We start from the raw sequence: 23,297 nt of genomic DNA, 5'->3' as shown, positions 1-23,297 counted from the left end.
CTGTATACAGTGTGTATGTGTGCGTGGGATGCTGGATAAAGCCGCATCCATATGGACGCGCGCTGATTGAGTTGCTACGATTGTTTGGTCGAGAGTCTGCGGATTATATGGAGTTTACAGACGCGAAGAGCTTATACCAAGATTGGGAATACTTTCGATTATTCTCAACACGTCTCCTGAGTGTATTCGCCACATAAATATAGTTCGGGCGCTGCTTGAAGCGGTTAATGGGAGCGCCTTCAAATAGTTTGTTTTTAGAGTTCAGTTGATTGTGTAAAGACTTTTATTGGGTTATTGAGTGCAAGAGAAAAGATGTAGTCATCATATTTGAATATTATATTTGAGACTTTATTAAGAAATTAAAAGGAAACTAAACTATTGTTTTCTCTTTAGCAAACATTTATTTACTGCAACTATAATCGTTCTAAATTACGTAACTGTGATTTGGGACACGTAATTGATGCGGTAGAACCCACCTGTACACATAATATACGTTAAAAGTGTAACATATCCGTCCAATTCGATAAAGTGAAACATCAAACGAAATTAAAGGAACGTGTTTGATCCGGTCGTGTTTACACGTGCGGCCAAACAAATCGGACACAATAAAAATTCGTCCCGACAGCAACAAATTTGTTAGAACGCACCGAGTCCCGCCAAATTGCCGCTGAAAACACCGGGCCCATGTTAAAATATTTACACAATTTATTCAGGAAATTTCGCCCTCTGGACGCGGCTCAACGTCTGACCTGACCCGGCTTGAGAGGGACACAGATTTAGTCAGGCTCGCGCCGCCACCGCCGGCGGTCGTTCGCCTCGCGCTCCGTACCATCCACTCTGTCCATCCCTCTCCTGCCAACCGATAACGCCGCTTGTGCGAAAAGGCACGGAAAAAATCGCGTTAAAATAGGTACGTAGTAATTAAGTGTGACCGGCGGAATGCAGGGTTAAAGTCTTTATGAGTGCACCCCTCGTTTATATTACGGAGTTACGAGTTTCGTGAAACGCTGCGGGTGTCAATTTTCGTGGAAATTTTGAGGTTATTTATAATGTTTTGTACAAATTGTCAGCTGATTATAATTGTATTTTGTTTGGTGACCTAATTCTGGGGTAAGCGTGTTATTATAATATGGTTATTACTTTTGAGATGTATATGAATTGATGGAGAGATAATATATGACAATATAAACAAAGGATGCTGCGATATATTGCGTCAAAGGGAAAATTGGTTGTATCATTGATCTGAAAGTGTGTCAAAGAGGTAGGGCAGAGGGAGTAGTACGCGTGTAGTAGTTAATGACTGGGAAGGCTGTCGTAATGGTATGTAATTTGCAACCACAGTTTATCCAAAATGCAGGGTTTGTGGCGGATGTTCTGTACACTGTAGTTTAGTGTTAGATTCTGTTAATAATACTTGCATTTAGAATACGAACTCTAAAATTAGCAGTGAGTTTATTTTACTGAATGGGTTAGTCTTAAGTTCGTTAGACGGCCTTTACCTGGGTTAGTTTAGGGCAACTAACTTAATTTAAGCAAACTACAGCGTCCTTGGGACGCTGGAGAATGCTCTGAAACCTTTGATTGTGTAACAGCAATTAAAACAGATGTGTAAGCGAACGCTTTGTAATGTTTTACTAAATTTAGGAGTGATAAGTGGCTTGCTTTTCATTTTACAAAATTAGTACTTAAGATAACTTATTTGATATTCAAACTTTCATTTTCACTAATTATTTTTAGAATTAAACAACTTTTTTTGTATAGCCAAAAATATTTACAATCTCTTATCTTTTTGTACTTTGCTAAAATCAAATAAAAATATGTATAAATATACAAATTAAATTAAAAAAAGGTAATGAGAATAGGAAGCTTCTTTTTTCACTCTTAAGTCTCTCGTTCCATTATAAATTCGTACAAAAAATATAATTATTAATAACTAAGTATTCAAATTATAGTCTACATGAATGAAGCAAAAGAAGTTTGTAGAGATTGTAGCAAGTGGCGCTATTCGGTCATTGCTTACCCGCATGGGAATAATGTGCGATTTTATGTATATGTGTAAATATATGTATATGTACGTGAGTATGTTTAATGTGTAAGCATGTGATGTAATAAACACTGCATCTACACCGCATTGGCCCAAGGCAAGATATTATGCACTTTTGGAGCAATGGTTAAAGAGCCCAATTACCACCTCGCCTCAATAACCGTAGCGCCGCGTGTGGTGGGTTCCAATCCTAACCAGGAACAAAAATTGTGAGATAAACACGAATATCTGTTCTGATGTATTTCTGTTCCTCCAATCCTAACCAGGACATAATTATATCTATGTAATGAGCGTAAATATCTGTTGTTTGCCTAATCGAATATGGGACCACATGATCACCGTGCCACAGAGGCAGTCAAATTCGTTTATCAGATATATTCTTCTTCCCAACACAATAAACAACTTACCTTATATGATAACGACACACTCACAAAAAGGTAGTGTCTCGTTATTTATAGTAAACTATTACCGTTATCCTTATAGAAGAGACCGAGACAGCTTCCTAATGTGTTGTGTTATCACGAAATTGCTCTATTTGTGGTCCTTCAGCGTGAATTACTGTTTCGGTGGTTTAAAAGGCAGTTTTTGTGGTTATCATTAGGTGTAGGTTCAATAGTATAAAGATGGATTGTCTTGAATTAGGTAAAACATGGTTAAATTGTAGTTGAGGTTGCAATTTATTGCTATTCTATATAAATACAATTTAATATCAGGAAATACTGAGGTTATTTGATTCATATTCAATTCTGAAGTGAATGGGCTGCAACCTAAATAAGTTTTGGGTGAAAACCACGCAAATATTACTGTGTTCAAAAAATATTTTAAAAGACCAAACATAAAATCACGCTTTCTTAGGCAGAGACACATCCTTAGAAACTTCCTTTGCTTCATTCACATCCATACATCTTGTCATACATAATGTTTTAAATAAATCAACGTTTTCATGAAAACAGTTACCATAAACAACTGAAGCAATATATATTTGTCCCTACAAATATTTCTCTATGCACATTCTTATTGCCCTCCTTGCAACTTTTCTCCAACTGTCCCCACCATCAAAAATTGACACACTACCACTCCATTACGACCATTAATAGTAATCGAGTCAAACAAAAGCCTCCACAACCTTATGTACTGAGAACAAAGAGCTCCCGATACTCGCGTTACAGCGATTGTCTCGGCCCCTGATTAGACACTACGCGACTGAAAGCTAATGGACTTCGACAATAGCCTTATAAGCCTTAGTGTACATACATGTTAGAGCTTTAGAGTTGCTCTGTAAAAGAAGCGAACTCTGATTTTTGGTGTTTTGTTTTGACCGTCTTTGTTGCACGGTCTGTAGAGGATCCAACTGCTGAACATGAGGTCCCGGGTTTGATTACCAAATCGGACAAAGTGCTTTTTTTCCAATTTATATTACAGTATTCCCAACAGTAATAGGCTCATCATAGTATGATTTAAAAACAATGCATTAATTCATTCATTGTTTTTAAATGTTAAGTGGTCAACCTAGTGTCAAAGTGTTTCAACCGCATTTAGGCCTTTGACATATCGTAATGATTGCTGTCTTAATTAAAAACAACCTGAACCCACTTTCAACGTACTCTCCAAAGCACGTTCATTTCACATATCATTAAGTGATCTATCATCTGAACATCTATAGAATATTTGCGCTTGTGTTGCTAAACCCACTGATCGTGACCGTTATCAAATATTAATCACTACATCAAACTATGTCTTAATCGGCTCGACAAAAGAATAAATTTGATTTATAATAGCATCATAAATCAGCATGCATATTGTAAAAATGATTCGACCCTAACTTACCTAAAAAAGTTTCGACGAGTGTCAGAATTGCATGTCACTTGTAACTGAATACTCTGAAATGTTTCATCAAGATTGCAACCGATTGATACCAGCAACTGAAAAACTGGTACTATTTGTAAAGCTTGCATTTCCACGAATACAGCATTCGCAGGAACGCTACAATTTTATATGTAGCTAGCTAACTCACACTGTTGGCAGACAAAGTTTTTCAACTTTTCTAAAAATTGCCTATGTTTGATTATAGGTAGATTTTCACCCTTCCTAAAAAAAACATCAGTCAGCGGTGTAGGCGTGACATCGTAGTGAAGCGTAAACGCGTGTGGTATGTCATATTATAACAACTCCTATAACATTCAAGAGTACATTGAAATGTTATTTTACATATTTTTATAACATGTGATAAACACTCCGGAAGTCACGGTTCTTTGGAGCAAAAATGCACCGACTTGAGTTATGTTGCTTGAACTGCATCCGCTTACATTAAGAGTATAAAATTAAGAAAACATGATAGTAGTCACATGGGTGCATTTCTGCTTTAAAGCACTGAAAGCTTCGAAGCAGATCTGCTCTAAAGCATAAGTATACCAAAGGCTAAGTGCTATGAGCCATAGCTCGATTCTCTACTACTATCGACTACTGACATCCTGTCATCGAGAAATTTTGTATCAAAATTTGATCAGCGCCTCTGACGGGTGTCGTAGGAAATATTATGGCAGTACATTCTAAACGTCAAAATTTCGATACTCGACAGTACCGACTGTACAGAACCGCGCTACTATAATATTACGTTAAACCACCATACTATAACCACATACAATTCTGTACTAAGAATGTTTTTGGCGTTTCATAATAGAGTTTGTATCTTCAACAGAAACCATAACAATAACTTCCACAAACTCGGGCTAAACATAAAAATAAGTTGAACTCGGATCATAGATTGTAATCTGGACAAAAGTGGGCAAAATTGGACAACATCAGAAAACACTATTATGGGTCCCATTTCCTTCGCGCGAGTTTTACAATTTGTGATAAAGAAACCTTTATTTTGGTAGAACCTTTTACAGAATAAAATATTTAGACAAGTTTTGCTCAGTTTTGTACTAGATTTCAAATCTTAATCTTGATATTCTTATGATTGGTGGGCTTTGTAAACAGGGAAAGACTTCTGACAGTTTTTAATAACAAAATCTGTCAAAACATAGTTATTCGTCGATTCATAGTTACCCAACGTAGTACAGTACCTCGATTTTCTACCACTATCGACTACCGACAACCGGCTAACTATCGAAATTTTGACATTTATAATGTTCTGACAAAATATTTCCTACGACGTCCGTCAGAGGCGCTGATCAGATTTTCATACAAAATTTCTTGATGACAGGTCGGCTGTCGGTAGTCGATAGTAATAGAGAATTGAGCTACACATTAAAATATTTAAAATACGACCTGCTTTGAATTTGGTAGTCTTTGACATGTCATTGTGTAACATGTCTTTCTTTCATTATTTTATTGAGCAGCTTATATAGGGTCAGACCAAAGCCAAAGAACGCCACTTGTTACAATCACAATTAAACTTTTCTTGCTCCATTCACATCCATACATTTGTTCAATTTTTATTAACTTATTACTGTCCCACTACTGGGTAAGAGAACTGGATAAGGCTCCTTCCTATTATAGGGAGGGTTTACACCCTAGCTTTACCAAGCGATCATACAAAACAAAATTCTAGGAACATTCTAAACCACTACGGATATTCCGACATTGTCCACTCTTCCATTGATTATTATCTACGTACGGGTATTAGGGTATTACCGTAATTTATCACCGCTGCTGACAACCGAATTGGGGATGATTCACGATTGGGAGACTCGAGACGAACAGGCAGATTTAGGCGCAAAATATAAGCTATGAACCTCACTTCATACATGACTGAAACACTTAAAAACTCACTAAGACACCACACCTTCTAAAAGAAACTGCAGCATTCAAATAATACCTGTATCATTAGAAAATAAAAATGAAAACCAATATGATACATTTCTTGGATAAGAATTTTCAGTTGTTGCATTAAATAACGGCCCACAACAGTTCTTTTTTCAGCTATTTGAAAACACTAATTCGATTTTTTTATAGACAAGATAATTTGCTAGACTTACCAGTACTTACTTATTTTTTTTAACAACTATAAGTTCAGAAAGATACTGTAATGTACTATAATAATTAAATATCCTATTAATTCCTGTTGTTTTATTACTTCGCGCAGTAAACGGTTGTTCATCAATACAAGAGCACATAAACATAGCAGTATAGTATATATCTGGAACACGTGTAAAATACAAGGAAAGGTCGCTCTTGACCGTCTCTGTTGCCGGCAGCTGACTTTTACAGCTCACGACACTTGATTAACTATTGATATCCTTTTGTTACTTTTGTTTATTGCTTAAACCTTGTCGGGTAATATTATTATCTTCTTTATTTATTGTGTAAATCAACTAGTTTTCTATATTATACGGATATAGAAATGTTTAAGTTTGAGTGTCATACTTAATTAGAGTTTATAAATAAAAATTGAGCCTTTAAAAATCGGCCTAGTTATCGTGCAGTCCACTTTATTGCAGCAGATAAAAATACGACTATGCTTTTTTAACATATTTTTTTACTATCAGTTCAGTAAAAATTCAATTCTCTATTACTATCAACTACTTCAACAGACCCGTCATTAAGAAATTTCGTACGATAATCTGTTCAGCGCCTCTGACGAGCGTCGCAGAAACTTTTTTGGCAGTACATTCTAAATGTCAAAATTTCGGTTGTCGGTAGTCGATAGTGATAGAGAATCGAGGTACAGTGCTTGAGTCGTTTTGTGTGTCTTAGATTACTAAAGTTATTTACGCTGAAGGCAATGTTATCCTTATTCCGTCATCACAATAACGTTTAATAAACCTTTGCACCAAACATACGAAAAAATAAAACCGTTCATCGCAAACATTATTTCACATAATTACGTTAGGGAGCAAATATTGAAACAATTTCTGCTTGTAAATCGGATAAGGCAGTGCTAAGCGTAAGCCGGTAAAATTGCGACGCACAGTCATGAAATAAATCACGTTACATACCGGATCTTATGATTTATTACTTCACGGAATTCTTTCGCAGGTTTTACCTAATTATACTAGTGTGAGGCAGGTTTATTTTTAAAAAGCTATGCTAAAAGTAGTACAGCTTAGTTTTTGTTGCCATTTGTAAGTATTTCATGACCCATCATTTCAAATCGATGATACGCCGCTAGCATTGCGTCAGCAGGTCGGGGGTTCGATTCCCATACGGAACAATTATTTGCGCAATTGTTTCGGGTCTGGTTGTACTTTGCGTCCGTTGTTTGTAGCACACTACTTTCCCGTAGAATGAATTTGATTATTATGTTAGAAAACTACCGTGGGCAGTCTCCCACTCAGTGTCAAAGGGAAAAGGGTTTGTAATAACTTTGTTGAATATTTGACCTTTTCTACTATGTATTGATGATGATGTGTATTTGTGTATCAATAATGTATTCAAATAATAACAATATTTTAAAATTGCTGTGCCCTGAATTACTTAACGTGGGTATTATTTACTTTTTATTACATAAATTTATCTAGTTGTTCGTACAGCATGTGTATTGGTCCGGTCCTTAATCATATCTGCATTGTGGATCGCCCAAATCATTGTTCCGTGTGGGAATCGAACCTACGACCTCCCGAGGCAATGGAAGGGGCGTGGTGACCTAAACCACTGCGCCATGGTGGCTCTGCTGATTATACACAACAAACATTTTAATTTTATTTGTGTCCCCAAGTCACACACACAGTTAAATTCATTGCAATCACAGTGATTAAAAAACAACTATTGCGTCACACAAAAAAATAATAATACACTACAACTAATGTAGTAATAAAATATGAAATAATTTCCTAAGAGTACGTAAGCGTAATGAAATAATTTTAATTTATAGTGGGCTCGCGTGACCGGTACAAATTACTTATGTCGCGTCACTAATGTGATTGTTACACGATTGAAAATTCAAATCCATCAATTACCTTATTACCTTTCAATCGTTATTGTGGTTTTATTATTAAAAACTTGAATCATGTTGAGTATTTCCTTGACTTTTTGATTAATTTGGTTTTTGGATTTTGTAATTGGTGATTGGAAGCCCGAATAATTCTTTCTACTGTTCGATATGGGCTTTATCGTTATCTATCTGTTAATTATTTATATTATTGACATAGATGAAACCTAGCATGCCTAAATAGTTTGTTTTCATGTCTTGCGGGTATACAAACACCCACATAGCCGGTATGACGGACTCAAGGCCTCCAAGTCAAGTGCTAGTTGATTAATTTTCAAGTAACAGTATGGTTATAAATCAATCTTAATGTTAAAATTAATTACTAACTAATGAGTTTTGACACCAGACTGGAAATAAAAATTCAACATTGTTCTGTAATAAAAAAGGTAAGGGACTTTTGTTTTAACATGGTTGCATGCTTAGCAATCGGAACAATTTGACTTTAAAATATGTATTATTTATTTTATTAATACCATGTTATTGGCTTCATTTGGCATAAAACCAGGATTGCTACAAACAAACAAAAGCTAATATTTCAGAAAATCATTAATAAAAACTATTCACACCGGAAGGTTTATTACAAATAACATCATGCTTCTACATAATAGATAAATCGAAGGCTTTATCTAGTGCCAGTGTAGGCTGTACGTGACGCGATTGTGGCCGGAAACGGATGTGGTGAACACGTCACAAGAGTTTGTTTTTAAGTGCTAAGTTTATTTCGGTTGAATTGTTTGACAGAAAAGGTATAAAAAATGATTTGAGTATATATTTGTTTATTTAATTTTTTGTGTTTTTCGTTATTTTGAGAAAGATTTATTAATATGAATTCATGTGCGGTAAAGATTATTGCACTTTATCAGAATGAACATCATCATCATCATCAGCTTAGCCTTTCTTCAGTATTTTACATGGAGCGACCGTCTATCGGATCATCACAACCCAGAGCAAGTATGAAAAAAACCCATAATGAACATAATACCAGGTATATAAAAAGTAATAAGTGTTGAATTCATAAATAAATAACAGTTTTAATATTCATCATACTTTGTCTCTACTTTTTATCTACATTCCTTTTAGTGACTTGTAATTATTGTAATAATAGAAACAAATATTGTAACTAACTAATTATTTTCATAAAACTAGCAAAAGCAATTTCATTAGCCAATAAACTTGAAGTTTTAATCAAAATTAATCTCAAGCACGAGGTCTACGACACTCGTAGGTCTACGCTGCTACGTCGTAGCGCGTCTACGAGTTCAAATGAGTAATTAGGGAATTTGTCATGTGCCCGCAGTATTTTGTGAACTTTGGAATAAAATATATATTTTGTAAAAGAATACTTTTCTAGTGTTCGTTTTAAAGTACTTTTGGGACTTAAAGAAATAAAATAAAAGATACTAAATTAGTTTTTCTTGAAGGTCGACTTAGGTAACAAAAGGCTTTTAGAAATTTAGTTTTTTATGACCTTAATTAACATAAATTAACCTTTTGATAAATTGTATTTTAATAAAAAAGTGTAATTAATTAATACCTGAGATTAGACTTATTTTTGGGCTTGAAATAAAACATTTGTTTACAATAAACAATATGACGATGAGATGATTTTTTTGCTTTCGAGTAATGGCAAGCCTCTACTGTAACTCTTTGTTACTTGATTATTTTATTTACTAAAACTACTTGGGGGGGTTTTGGTTAGTTTGGTCATCACCCCGCTATAGCTGAACACAGAGATCGTGAGTTCGATTTCCAAAATTTTGATTTTGATTATACCTTGTGTATGATTTTGAACAACACACTCACACAAATTACTTATTAATACATACTGAAAGAATGTACCTCATCTTATTAAAACACTAGCTGACCCGCGCAACTTCGCTTGCGTCACCTAAGAGAATGGATCAAAATTTTCCCCGTTTTTGTAACATTTTTCGTTGCTACTCCGCTCCTAATGACCGTAGCGTGATGTTATATAGCCTATAGCCTTTCTCGATAAATAGGCTATCTAACACTGAAAGAATTTTACAAATCGGACCAGTAGTTCCTGAGATTAGCGCGTTCAAACAAACAAACAAACAAACAAACAAGTAGTAAGTAGGTATAGATTAACAATACAACATGGCCACATATTTTCTTTTACATAAAATACATAATATTACGTAAATATCGTATCAATATAAATACTTTATTATGATAATATTATTACAGAAAATACATTGTTTTTCGTCGGCTTATTTGTAAGTGAATAACAGGAAAAATAGCAAGAGTAGTTTATTTCATATTACCTTGGTAAGATATTAGGACTGCGATTACCGATCGAGATTGTACTACTAATTGTGATCTATGAAATACTAGTTCTAATCAACCTGGTATCTTTTCTTATCCGTAGATAAGGTAATTAGTGATTAAAATCGTCAATCCATATATCCATACTTATATAATCTGACTAGCTGACCCGCGCAACTTCGCTTGCGTCACATAAGAGAGAATGGTTCCCCGTTTTTGTAACACTTTTTACTCATACTCCGCTCCTTTTGCCCGTAGCGTGATGATATATAGCCTATAACCTTCCTCGATAAATGACAAAGTCGTATTTTTTCGATTGCTAAGCAACCTACCAAGCATCACGATATTTATTCAATTAAAACTTGCTCTCACCACAAAACGAATGCAATTTCATCAAAAACAGTGTTATAAAAAACGCCCAGCAATGAGCCTTCTTTCAGACATTTTCATAATATTTACCATCCTCCCCTCAGGCGCAGTTTAATGTATTCAAATTGTTTCAGTCCGTGAAGGACTTGTCCCCTCAAAGAGGTCCCATTGACGGCGGGAATCCTCTGGGACTCACTAGCTATGAGCTTGTCTTAGTGCAGGTATTAATTTTAAACAGTGGTATTTTTGTTTTGGAAATTGTGCTATGGGACCAAAGAATGTTTAAAAATATTGCATGTCATTGCCTTCGTATAGGTGTTTGTTTTATATTTTTAAAAACCTCTATTTATTTCAAAACTTTGCTATAAACAATTGAATTTGAACAAAAGTTTGAATGACTCCGATAGTCTCAAAGTATTCTCTGAAATTGACATCTAGGGGCCAGTTATACGTATAGTTTGTAATTCAGATAAAAGAAACATCATCTGAAAGTAATAAAAGTATTAAAAAGAGCTTCATAAATCTATCCTTAAAAGTATAAAAAAGCTCTATGAAACTATTGATTTTCACCTTTTTAGAACATCTTAACGTATATTATAATGTACTTAACCTGAATTGTTATTTGTTCGTAAGCAACTTTACTAATACCTTTATATAATCCGCGTCCCGACAGAGTGACAAACTTCATAACTTTGAAAGTAAACTTACAAATTCGGTACGATACAAGAAATATTAGACTACTTTTCGTTTAGTGAATAAACAGTTTATAAAACTATACATCGTCTCATCATTTTCTATTAGACAGTGGTAGGCATTGCCTATTTACTGTTCGCAATTATACACTCTTTTAATACGATTTAATAAATAAAAAGCCTATTTAAATTCCTACTACTTAAATCCGTGGCACAGTGGTTAAGGTCGCCACGCTGCTATCATTGCATCGGGATCGTTCGTCGTCGTCAATTCCCACAAGTAACAATTATTTGTGCTATCCATAAATAGCTGTTTCGGAGCTAGATTTACTTTATATTCGTTGTTTATATGTTTTTTAAAGTACCGCAATACAATTTAATTTTTTAGGTAGTTGTCTATTTATAAAATTGCAAATAAAATCTAAAAAAACCTTTATTAAATATAATAAAATATTAAAATTTTCGCCACAAACTTCTTAGCACTAATTATTAATAACAATATTTTACATCTTACATTATGATTTCAACTTCCAAATATAACTTTCTAATAAGCACAAACCAATCACTCACATTAAACTTTCACTCACACATCCAACCGATCTCAAATCCATAGACTTAAATAATTAGCTGTATCAAATCTGCCGTCACTTGAGTAGATCCCCTCTATTATTTATACCCCCCTTCTCTTGTCACGGCATGCATAATTGATGTCCCGAGCTCACGAGTGGCTGGCCTCATACCACCTATAAAACCACCCATACAGAGCAATTTCAACTTTAAAACAACGGATTAAGAGCTATAAAGGATGTGTAAGTTATGTTTGATGCCTAGACAAATAGTAGATTTTGCAAAAGCAGATTGAAGTGGAAAAGAAAAAAGTGTTTTCAGACTGTCTGGTTGTGGCTGTGTTTGTTTTGTTGTGTGTGTGTGTGTGCGTTGAAGTTTGGATTCACACTTCATTCGAGTGGGTATTGAAGAGGCAATTCGAGTTATGGGACGAGTGAGTTTGTTTACGATCGGTGGAGGGTACAATCTCGTTTGATGGGATTATCTGAAATTGTACGAAAGGTCATGGCCCATAATCCGACCCGGTTCAAAAATGTTTTTGTACATAAACGAAAATGGTGGTAAATAATGCAGGTATAACCCACTTTTCATTATATGTAAAAATAAAAAAAATATTCCATGGAGAGATCGTTCAGAAGACCCCTAAAAATTGGGAAATAATTAGCTGCACAAGCGGTTTCGCCCGTCGGTAAATTATTTTATCCCATGGAAACATGTCATTAGGATAAAAAGTATAGGTACTATGTCAGTCCCCAAATCTAATATGTATATCTCTACACTGCAATTTAATCAAAATCGGTTCAGTGGTTTAAACTTGAAAATGAAACAAACAGACTTACTTTGCCATTGTTTTGTTAAATAAAAATATGATCATCACACTCATCATTTAAAAGCAAACAACGAGTTTGCTACGGTCAGTCTCGACATGTCAGGAGTAAACAATATTATAAGTACTTATGTTTTGGTGAATCCAACACGACATGGTCGAGAGAGTATCGAGGGATACTACTGTTCATGTATTCACGGCCGCCGCACTATAGGAAGTTGTGCCCATATTGCAAGCGTAGTATACTTTTTATCCTGGGCCAGACATCAAGAAAATATTGATACACCTGCTGCTTTCTTGGACAATGTAATAGATATTGATGAAGCTGAATAAACATTAAAAAAAAACATGTATTTTATTTTCTCTTCCCTAAAACCACAAGTTATAAGTTAAGTTTTCAATTACAGTAGATTACAATTTTTTATTATTATTTTTTTATGATCCCCATCAGCCACAATAATGCGCCAGTTACCATTGAAAAGTACAATCATTTGTCTTTGATACCCGCCATATTTTATTTCTGTACGCCGTAGGTATAGTTTTCACACTAAATGGGCCATGACCTTTGTCAGTTTTGGAATGAAATACAATTTTAGGTTTGAATTAAATTAACTAAAGTATACAATCATAAATATTATCTTTATTAGAGTGATGTATTTTTGGTGTCTCACGGACTACAGAAGTAATTGTGTGACTGAAATATAGGGTAGGTAATTGGTGGTTAAGTGCGGAGTCAAAAATCACTGTACTATTACTATTTATACCCAAAAATCACGCGGCTACACTCAGAGATATAGCTAGTTTATTGTGAAATAAAGTTGAGAATACAATAGAAATCTCTAAAACTGCTTTATCGATATTATTTTATACAGAGCAAGAAACGTCAATTACAAATAGTAGTTTAAATATTCGGAGTAATGTATGTTTTAATGTTGCCACATTGAAGTATGCGGTTTACATTAATTACATTGCATTAAAAGCTCGCCACAATATCATCGTACTAAATAAATATTATTATTTATTAGTCCTAGAGTGAAAACATCGTGATGAAACCTTGTTTGTTTTAGTTAGGCAGATTTACTCACATCACAGAACTTTCGGCGTCTCATTTGATCCGTACGAAAAAAATATTGTAGAAAAGCGGTGAACTTAAACCATTAGGTATTAAAATGGCAAAAAACAATACGTTTATTGAATGGTAGTCTTTAAATGTTTATTTTATTGTTTCTTAAAAATACATTGTCTGACAAAATTTCAACCGTCTTACTATCACGGTTCAAGAAATACAGTCTGGTGACAGAAAAGCTGGCAATATAAGTCTCAGTAATAGGTTTTTGTTTATACCCTTTGGGTATAGAACTGTAAAAGAAGCTAATTTTGCTAGAAAGTATAAGTTCAAAGCGAGCCTTAAAATTCGCTCCTGTAGCCAACAGTCCATTATCAAATGTTGATAACAATCAGAGTGGAATACTTATTGTCTCGAACTAATTCCGAATGTATCGCCGATCGTCGCGTAAATCACGCACCGCCCGTGAATTCTTAATTAACTCACTAATTAGTTAGAGAAATACTATTTTGTTCTACGTTGTAATGTAACAAAGGGTTTTTAGTTTTGTGTATTGGAGAACTATAAAGTTAATTTACATTAGAGTTTTTAAATTTACATTCGAATATTTATCAGTTCGGAGTTTATTAACATGCCTTATAATTGGCAATGGGCCCCCTATATGAGACTATACAGTAAAAAGCGAATCGTGAGTGTATTTAGTGCACCTCAACCTAAATTTTTGGGTTACAGCCACATTGTAAACCAATTTGAACTATAGAAAGGAGTGGATGTGTGTTTCTTGCTAGCTCTTCTCATAAGGATCGACCTCCTTTTCCGAACTAGTGGTAGATTCAGTAACGACTGTACGACGTAGTGTCAAAGTTTGACCTAAATAAATAAAAGATTTGATTTTATAATAGACGTGATACTTTGAATGTAAATAACAAGTACAAATGTACCAAAATCTTGGCGCTTGCAACACTCAACCCCAAATCAGCTTGCGGTGGACCCCAAGCCTCTCGTTACGTTCCATGTCTTTTGTTCTACAGGGCTGTTTTAGGGTTACAACAATTGTTCTGAAAGGGTCAGAATAGGTGATGAGGGTGTTAGCAGAGGGGTGATGAATTGGGTACCGAAAAATATGACAAGACAAGAACTAGGCTTGTGGTAAAATGTTATTGTGGTAAAATTTTGTTGTAATATTCATTATAATACTATTTTAGATTAACATAATTTTTAATTAAGCTATAGCATTTGCATAGAAGATTTACCGTGACATTCGCAGACACTATTTTTAACTATATACTTCACCAGCGGCTTCGCCTCGTTTACACTGGGTTAACCATAACGAATTGTACAAATTAATCTTTCGCCAAAATCATTTTATCTTTACTATATGTAAAAATCGCTTAAAATCCGTTCAATAAATTTTGAATTTCTCGCAAACAGACACAGTCAGACGCGCAAGGGACTTCATTTTATATTTGTAGCATGTACGCGCGCAGGCAATAATAATTTGTAATGATGAAAGATTCTATAATTTCGAATTATATCTTTAAAAACGTTCGAATAAAGTACTTGGAATAATTCGTGTGGCAGATCGTGTAAGTTTTCCACAAATCTAAATCTAACTTTAAATTACCACTAGATTTTACAATTACACAAGGATGAATGCTTTATTATTAAAATCAAGAATAATACCAAACCTATCAATATTCGAATGCTCCATACCACAAACAATATAACAAATGTAAGTAATAAACCATTGAACCTCTGAGAACCGATCTTCTTTAGCACGATAAAGTCAGAAGTCCATTTAATTCATACGCGGCGTCGACGCGGCGACGACGTAACGACAACGTAACGACGACGTAACGACTGTTTGAGACTCGAACACCATTAACCACAGTTCTGTAATATCTGCATCAAAACTTTTATAAAAGAATGTCTTAAAATAAAAGTTTTAGTTTATTGCTAGACTAGCTGAACGGGGTTGCTCCACTTGCTAAATTTATTTCTATATCGCGGTTAGGGGTTTGCTTTTTTGTACTGTGTCTTATGTTTTCAACGATTTTCTTGGTCAAATCTTATTATACTTAGTTAAGACATTGAACATATATAGCAGACCGACAAACAGATTTTCGAATTTATTAAACTTTAACCTATGTATACTTTCTTCAGCTCCTGACTCCATTCGTGTGGGCAGTTTCAAAGTTCCCTATGTGTGCGTAAGCTCTTAACTACCTTTGTGCCAAATTACATCAAAATATTTTTTTACTAGTTTTTGTTCTCTGGTCTCTGCCTACTCCTGGGAAAAAGACGTGACTGTATGTATGTATGTAGCTAAATTTTCTAGTAACAAACATACATCCATCCTCTGAAACTATCGCGTTTAATATATCGCTAGATTTTTATTCTTTCGTACACTGGGATTTAGCGGGATACAAATTGCATTTGCATGTCGGAATATTTAAATGTCTTGTTTTATTTTGGATTTAAATTGTTCTTTTTTATAACTTAACTTAGATAAGCATTGGTGAAAAGAATTATATTTGTTGTAGTACAACGCTTGTTATACATAAAGATATAGGTAGATGTGCTAACATATTATTGGCCTGCGTCGATCGATAGTAGATAATTCAGGTTACATCAATCTCTGGCAAGTCTATTCTCAAATACGCATATTAAGTACTAAAGAAAGCATTCCAAAAAACCTTTTTAAGCAGACTAGCCCCCGGTATCTGAGGTATGTATCAACATATTATATAAACATGACAGTTTAAATAGATAAACTACCGCTAAATGTACCTCAGAAACCGGGCATAAGTCACGGTCGTAAATTAATATATTAGAAGTCGAACCTTCAAAAAATAACAAATCTAGTAATCTATCTGTTCTTCACCTACATAGTCAAATGTAATATCTACATATTTCAGAAAGATGTCAAAAGTTATAAGTCTATATTAAGAAGACACGTCATAAAAAATCCAGAAGAAAAGTTTTTTATATATCAATCATCTATGAGTAATAAAAACTACTCTCCATCTAGACCACAATGACGAGAGCATCTAACAATAATACATTGTTCAAGATCAACTCGTAATCATAAAATGTCGATAGTGTTGGTGTAGACATAAAACTGACGTATAAACTTCACTACTATTCATTTATCGATTGTACAGACGTGAGCAAAAATATGTTAACAATTTGCAGATTGCTTGAAAAAAAAAAGGTGAATAATGATGTTTGTAGTTATGATGAATCCAGTATTTTCATCTAATTCCGTACAAGATTATATCAAATTAAGTTCTACAGTTTAGTTGTGAGCTTAACAAACAAACGTTTGTAAATTATGGCAGTATGGATACCACTCATTAAACCTTATTGTGAAATATAAAATCAGTATTAAGCTATAGCCGTAACTTAACTCTTTTTCTTTAAAAAAAAACAGTTAAGTTAAGGCGATAACTTAATAACTGATTTTATATTTAACTGCGATTGTATTAGTGATTTTAGTGACGTGATAAAGATTAAATAGATAATGCGAATGTGCACGTATTTTTGCCTTCAAGTGTACCGTGTACGTGAGCACTCGTGTCACACAGGACAAAAGAGTCGTTTAGTTTTTGTGCTGTGTAGTTCCATTGTGATCAATACATAAAAATATTTATATGAAAACTTTTATTATTAATATTTTTTCTGTGTTATAATGGAAAACCACATTTATATAAAGCTAGGTTTGAAACTTAATTGAGTCATATGAGAGTCTTTACTTTTAGTTGACTATTATGTAACAAGACATAAGGATTAACGCCATCATGTATTTAATCTCGAGGTTTTGGCACTGATCGCCAAGGCCATAGCCGCAACAAAACATGCTGTTGTGTTTTATCTCTACTTGAACAAGGCTTTCAAAATGGTATTCCAATGTACTGTTGATCTCGTTGCAATTCGAAAAATAATAAAATATTGCACAGGCATCAATTAAATGTAGCTTAACTGTAATTTACAGCAACTACAGTTTTAAAATTAACGTTCTAAGATTAAGTATTAAATAAAATCTCGCTCTAAAACTAAAACACATAAAAACCTTACCATAAACAAATTTTTCACACAACACTTTACTCTACCTCATAATATATTTTCACAAACTAATCATACAAAACAAATGAATGTCTTCATACAATTATTCCCGTCTAAGGTCATCTGTTCCCATGGCAACGGTTAAAACTTTCCCAGCTTGATATTAAGATATAACTATGTATGTATGTATGCACTTACGTAAGTAGTTTTTGCTCGTAAGCTTCTAGTGAGTTAAGAAGTTTAGATATTAGAGTTAACTAGCTGTGCCCTGCTGTCTTGCTTGCGTGACCTTTTTGACAAAGGCGGTTAAAAATTCACTTTTTAATCTATTGTTACACCTTTAAAAGAAGGAGAGGGATGCATTTTTTAAGATAAACTTTATGCAACCACATATCATCAGTTAATTTACGAAATTACATTAAATCAAGAATTATTATCCCACTTAAATGCTCATTTAAGGAGTAAATTGATTAGATTTTAATACATAATAACAGCAGAAAACATGAAATAATATGCAGTTTCTTGATACGAAATTCACACAAAAAATTTTATCGATCTTATTAATAAAAAAAAAACGAAAATGTTTTCTACGATCCAACTTTTGTTTACCTAGTAGACCGTTAACAATTTTAAAAGGTTCAAAATCGCTACATACCCTTGCTATAACGACATAAAGACACCCAAAACACATACTCTAATCCCAGCACAATCCACTTAAAAGACGAAACATAAAACCTCTCTCTATCTCTCTCCCACCCACACAAATTGCCTGCTCGTAAAAGAGCTAGAAGTAAAACGACACTCGGGCGCACTCGTTTATCATCGGCAAGCTTCGTTTTACTAACTTGTCTTGAAGATTTATGGCTTGCACTCAACGAAATGTATTATGACTTATAATTATATTTTTGGTGTACTCTTACTTAAGTTAAGGACAGTGCTTAAGAGACTGGCGTCCTGGATGAAAAAGTATTACAAAAAATACTACAATTTTAGTCTTCTATTCGGCATTTTTTGCAATTTTACTTAAAAGTTTAACAGTTTCTTTTAGTTTGAAGATGGTATTAGTGTAAGTTGTGTGTCGAAGTATCGACAATTTCGAACAATATAAAATTAGTGAAGACCAAATGAGGGTAGGCGTGAAAATTTGCGTCACAAGCAGACGACGTTTAGTATCTACATCAGTCTGCCCGTGAATATGTTCGATGTAACTCGTTTAAAACATCAGGTAATAAATAAGGTACCGTAAACCTTATTTTATTAGTCGCGAGTAAGATTCGTGTATAGTTTAATAATGTGTACTGCGTTTACTGTGTACTGTGTCTAAAATCGGTAAATTTCTTTGTAGTATTGAGACCTATTACAATCCTTTCAATTTGCTATTGCATTTGGAAATATTTTTGAGTCCCTGAAACGTCAAACTACGGGCCTAGTGTACAGGTAGACTCGATACGAATAACTTGGGGTATGTAAATCTCGCGCTGTTATTTTGAGCATAGTGACAAGCGTAACCATTTTTGTACATCGTCAAGTTTACCATTTACTCCTACTACTTCTTTAAACTCAATCAATCTTAGCTATAAGTCACGTTCGTTTTACCGCCAATACTAGATTAATATGAAACCCTAGATTATAACACTAAATCGAGCTGCGAGCTGTAATGTTGAGCTTCAATTAATGACGCCCGGCTATGCTCGGAATCCATTTGGGAATAGTCAATCTTTACCGCGCTATATTTTCTACACTACGTTTTGCGTTTGTTTGTTGATAGAGAGTAATATTTTTAAGACTGAAACGCTAACAACCAATTTTTGGTTTTTGTTACAAGTAATGTAGTTTCTCTAAGTCTTCGTGTTCCAGAAAATCTTACACAGTGACCAGTTAACTATTTCTATGTTAAGTAATATTAGACCTAGTTTATGACAAACGTCAATATCTCTACTTGTCAGCATGTTTGTAATAATTTTACAGCTTTAAATATAACCTGATAACAATAAAATTTAAAACCTATTTTTTAAAGAAAGTTCACACTGATAAACCCGAGGGCAAGACTAGTGTAAATAAAAATAACTTACAAAAATCTTCTAAGAAAAGAAAATCTTTTATATCAAGCGTGAAAAACTACGTCTCATTCGCAGTAAATAAGTAAAGTTAACTTGAACAAGTAGTTTCAATATGTCTTGGAGATGACCAACACTATGTATGGAACTTTTTACTTACACTTATTGCTTTCATAGAAAATAACAACTTTATATAAGAAAGTACACAAGGAAAAGTTGAAAATAAGCGTTCATTCAAGGCTTTTCCACGCTGTGTAGTGATGTAAGTAATCTTAATGATATGACTGCTCAATTTTAGGTTTCTTGTTTAAATTGAAGTCAAGCAAAGTGCTGAAAAGGCAAGATTTGACAGTTCTAGCTACACAGTAATGTATAAGATTTATGAGTAATGTTTATTGCTGGTCCGCTCTTATTAGTCATAGCGTAATAGCGTAATATTACAGAGATTATTTTTATTTTTTTTTATTAGATTTCCTGAATATATTCTTGTTTATCTATTTTGACGAAAAATTACAAATAACTGACACTTCGCCCGCGACCACGGCCGATGCGATCCGATCAAAACGTCGGGTACAAAAGTAAAGCATCCTAACATTTAATTTTCAATCGCGTTTAAGACCCGTTGCACTATAATATTAGTTTAAAACCGTTAACTTTCATTCATATTTAATAGTAAGTTTGGATTATTGACATCAAAATTATTATCTCTGACAGCATGGAAAACTACTGAACGAGCTCATTACCATGACTGTAATATTATAACCAAATCAATTTGACATAATAATATGTATATTAACTAGTATGTATGTTGCCATAGTAAATTGATATTGGATATCTGAATATATACCATATTATAGGAATCGCTTCACATGATAGATAACGAAACGTAGCGTTATCATTGAATAGATTTGTTCACGAAAGTTCACTCACGATAGAATTTCTAACATATACGATTAATTTTAGTCCTAAACGTACAAATGTTAGAAATAAATAATAAAAATTAAACCCATTAATGTCCCACTGCTGGGCAAGGGTCTCCTCCCGTAATGTGGGAGGGATTAGGCCTTGAGTCCACCACGCTGGCCAAGTGCGGGTTGGGGACTTTGCATGCCCTCAATAAATGTATTAAACAAATTTTAGGCATGCAAGGTTTTTTCATGATGTTTTCCTTCACCGTTGGAGCATGTGATAATTATTTGTAATACACACATAACTTCAAAAAGTCATTGGTGTGTTGCCTCGGGTTCGAGCCTGCGACCACTTGGGTGGGTGTCAACTTATACCACTCGGCTACAACTGCTCTCTATATTATTTCCATTTTAAAAGCATTATTTTAAACGCGAAAATATGTCTGTTTCATTTTGATGAGTAAACTACCAAACGATTATTTTGTATAAAGACGGTCGAATTTAATGTAATATTGAAGGCAATGACAATGTTAAAGTCATAAATATTGTCTCAATAATATCAAAACGTAATTTAATATAAATACATTATACGGAAAAACCTTGTATCAAAAACTTAATGGAGCCACAATGTTGCTACCCTAATGTCTCTAACGACCTCGGGGAGTTAATTCCCATAAGTCGGGGAAAATCTCCACCACGCACGCAACACCGGCGAACCTAGCTAGTTAATTAACAAACAATTTTACGCACATGTTTGCCAACTTGTTGTAATGAGAGCTATTGTGTGTCTCAGTTGACAACCGTTTGATAGCTAATATTTTATACATTGTTTATTTTCTAAAATTATGTTGAGTAATGTGTTACGTTAAAGCTGCAATGTATTGAAAACTAATGCACGGCTAGAGTCAAAATTATGTGTACACTGTACTTAAACGGTGTAAGTACACATAATTTTGACTCGGTCTTAGCACTATATTATCAATCGGTAATATTCGAATAAGTAAGCAGAGGTATATGAGTCACCAATCCGCCATTGACAATGTTAGTCCAATGTAATAGTGGGCGAGCCTATTGCTATATACCGGGCACATTACCAAACTGCCGGCTACTAGCGGCAGTCTAAACTATTCTAATATTATTAATATTAAGAAAACATTTTGCCCAACCTTTCCTTTGCCTGCTTCAACGAAGGCAAGAGAAAAAAAGAACGCTGATTCTTTTTTTTTTGTTTTATTGTTCGTTGAACAACAATCATTACGATATTTTGTATTATTGATGTATTTTTATTTTTACTAATACGACTTAATGTAGAGTGTAATAATTATTTATGTGAATAATACCTAAACTGAATATTTAAAATTAGTTTATACACAATTAATTATTAATTATTGTTAATAACATTTAATTTAGAGAATAAATTTTCAGAACGAAACTATTTTTTTTCTAACACACGTTTAATCAGTTCAATGTCAAGTTTTCGATACTCGATAGCTCACGATTCTCTGCCGGTTTTCTAACGAGTAGCTCGATAACAATGTTAGCAATGTTACTAGATAGTGTGACGTTAGTATCGAGTGCACAGAATAATTGAGCTATTGATTATAGAAAGTATTATTTAACACTCTATAAAAAGTGATTCTAAAATTACTAAAAGTAAGTAAAAACAGTAACAATTTTATAATTTGACTGATATAAATGCGAGTGTTATTCATATTTTTGCTTTCAACTGTATTTTGTACATGTTTGCCAACTTGTAGTAATTGAGTTGTATCAATTATGATATTATGTGTTAAATTGAAGTAATTAATTACTGCGGTCACCTGATTGCTTGTTGAATGCTTTTAATCATGTTCATTTTAATTATTAGCTTGTAAAGCTGTAAATGAACATCGGTTATTATAGGTTACTTTTAGTACCAATTTTGTGATATCTATACTAATATTATAAAGCTGAAGAGTTTGTTTGTTTGTTTGTTTGTTTGTTTGTTTGTTTGTTTGAACGCGCTAATCTCGGGAACTACTGGTCCGATTTGAAAAATTCTTTCAGTGTTAGATAGCCCATTTATCGAGGAAGGCTATAGGCTATATATCATCACGCTACGACTAATAGGAGCAGAGTACCAGTGAAAAATGTTACAAAAACGGGGAAAATTATGTTTCTCTTATGTGACGCAAGCGAAGTTGCGCGGGTCAGCTAGTCGTTTTATAATGGCACTATCACATTTCCGTCATCCACATTTCTCGTAGCTTGCAAAATATTATGACATGTCCGTTATATCTCGCAGGTTTAAAAATCTTTGCTTTTTTTGTCGACTAATCTCCAAAACAGATGAAACGAATTTTAAGAGATTTTCGGTGGCTGCAATTATTATGTAACTATCATTTAGGATAGAACCGATCTTGACACATCTTTTACGGTATAGTTTTTCTATTTAAGTTAAGGTTACACAATAATTAAAAAACATTCACGAGGTATACTAAAC

General features: G+C 33.9%; 1 protein-coding gene across 3 annotated transcripts in view; it reads left to right on the top strand.

Annotated features, from left to right (window-relative positions):
* Window positions 1–787: 787 nt before the first annotated feature.
* Window positions 788–23,297, top strand: part of Dscam3 (Down syndrome cell adhesion molecule 3) — a 185,037-nt gene continuing 162,527 nt past the window's right edge. For all 3 annotated transcript variants that reach the window (XR_012959712.1, XM_076121587.1, XM_076121579.1), the window contains exon 1: window positions 788–910. The gene's annotated coding sequence lies outside the window, so the exon portion shown is untranslated. The remainder of the gene's footprint in view (window positions 911–23,297) is intronic.

Source organism: Anticarsia gemmatalis, chromosome 1 (genome assembly GCF_050436995.1).
Source record: "Anticarsia gemmatalis isolate Benzon Research Colony breed Stoneville strain chromosome 1, ilAntGemm2 primary, whole genome shotgun sequence".
NCBI lineage: Eukaryota > Metazoa > Arthropoda > Insecta > Lepidoptera > Erebidae > Anticarsia > Anticarsia gemmatalis.
The sequence above is the reverse complement of the archived record's forward strand: the minus strand, read 5'-3'. Positions and strand labels throughout refer to the sequence as shown.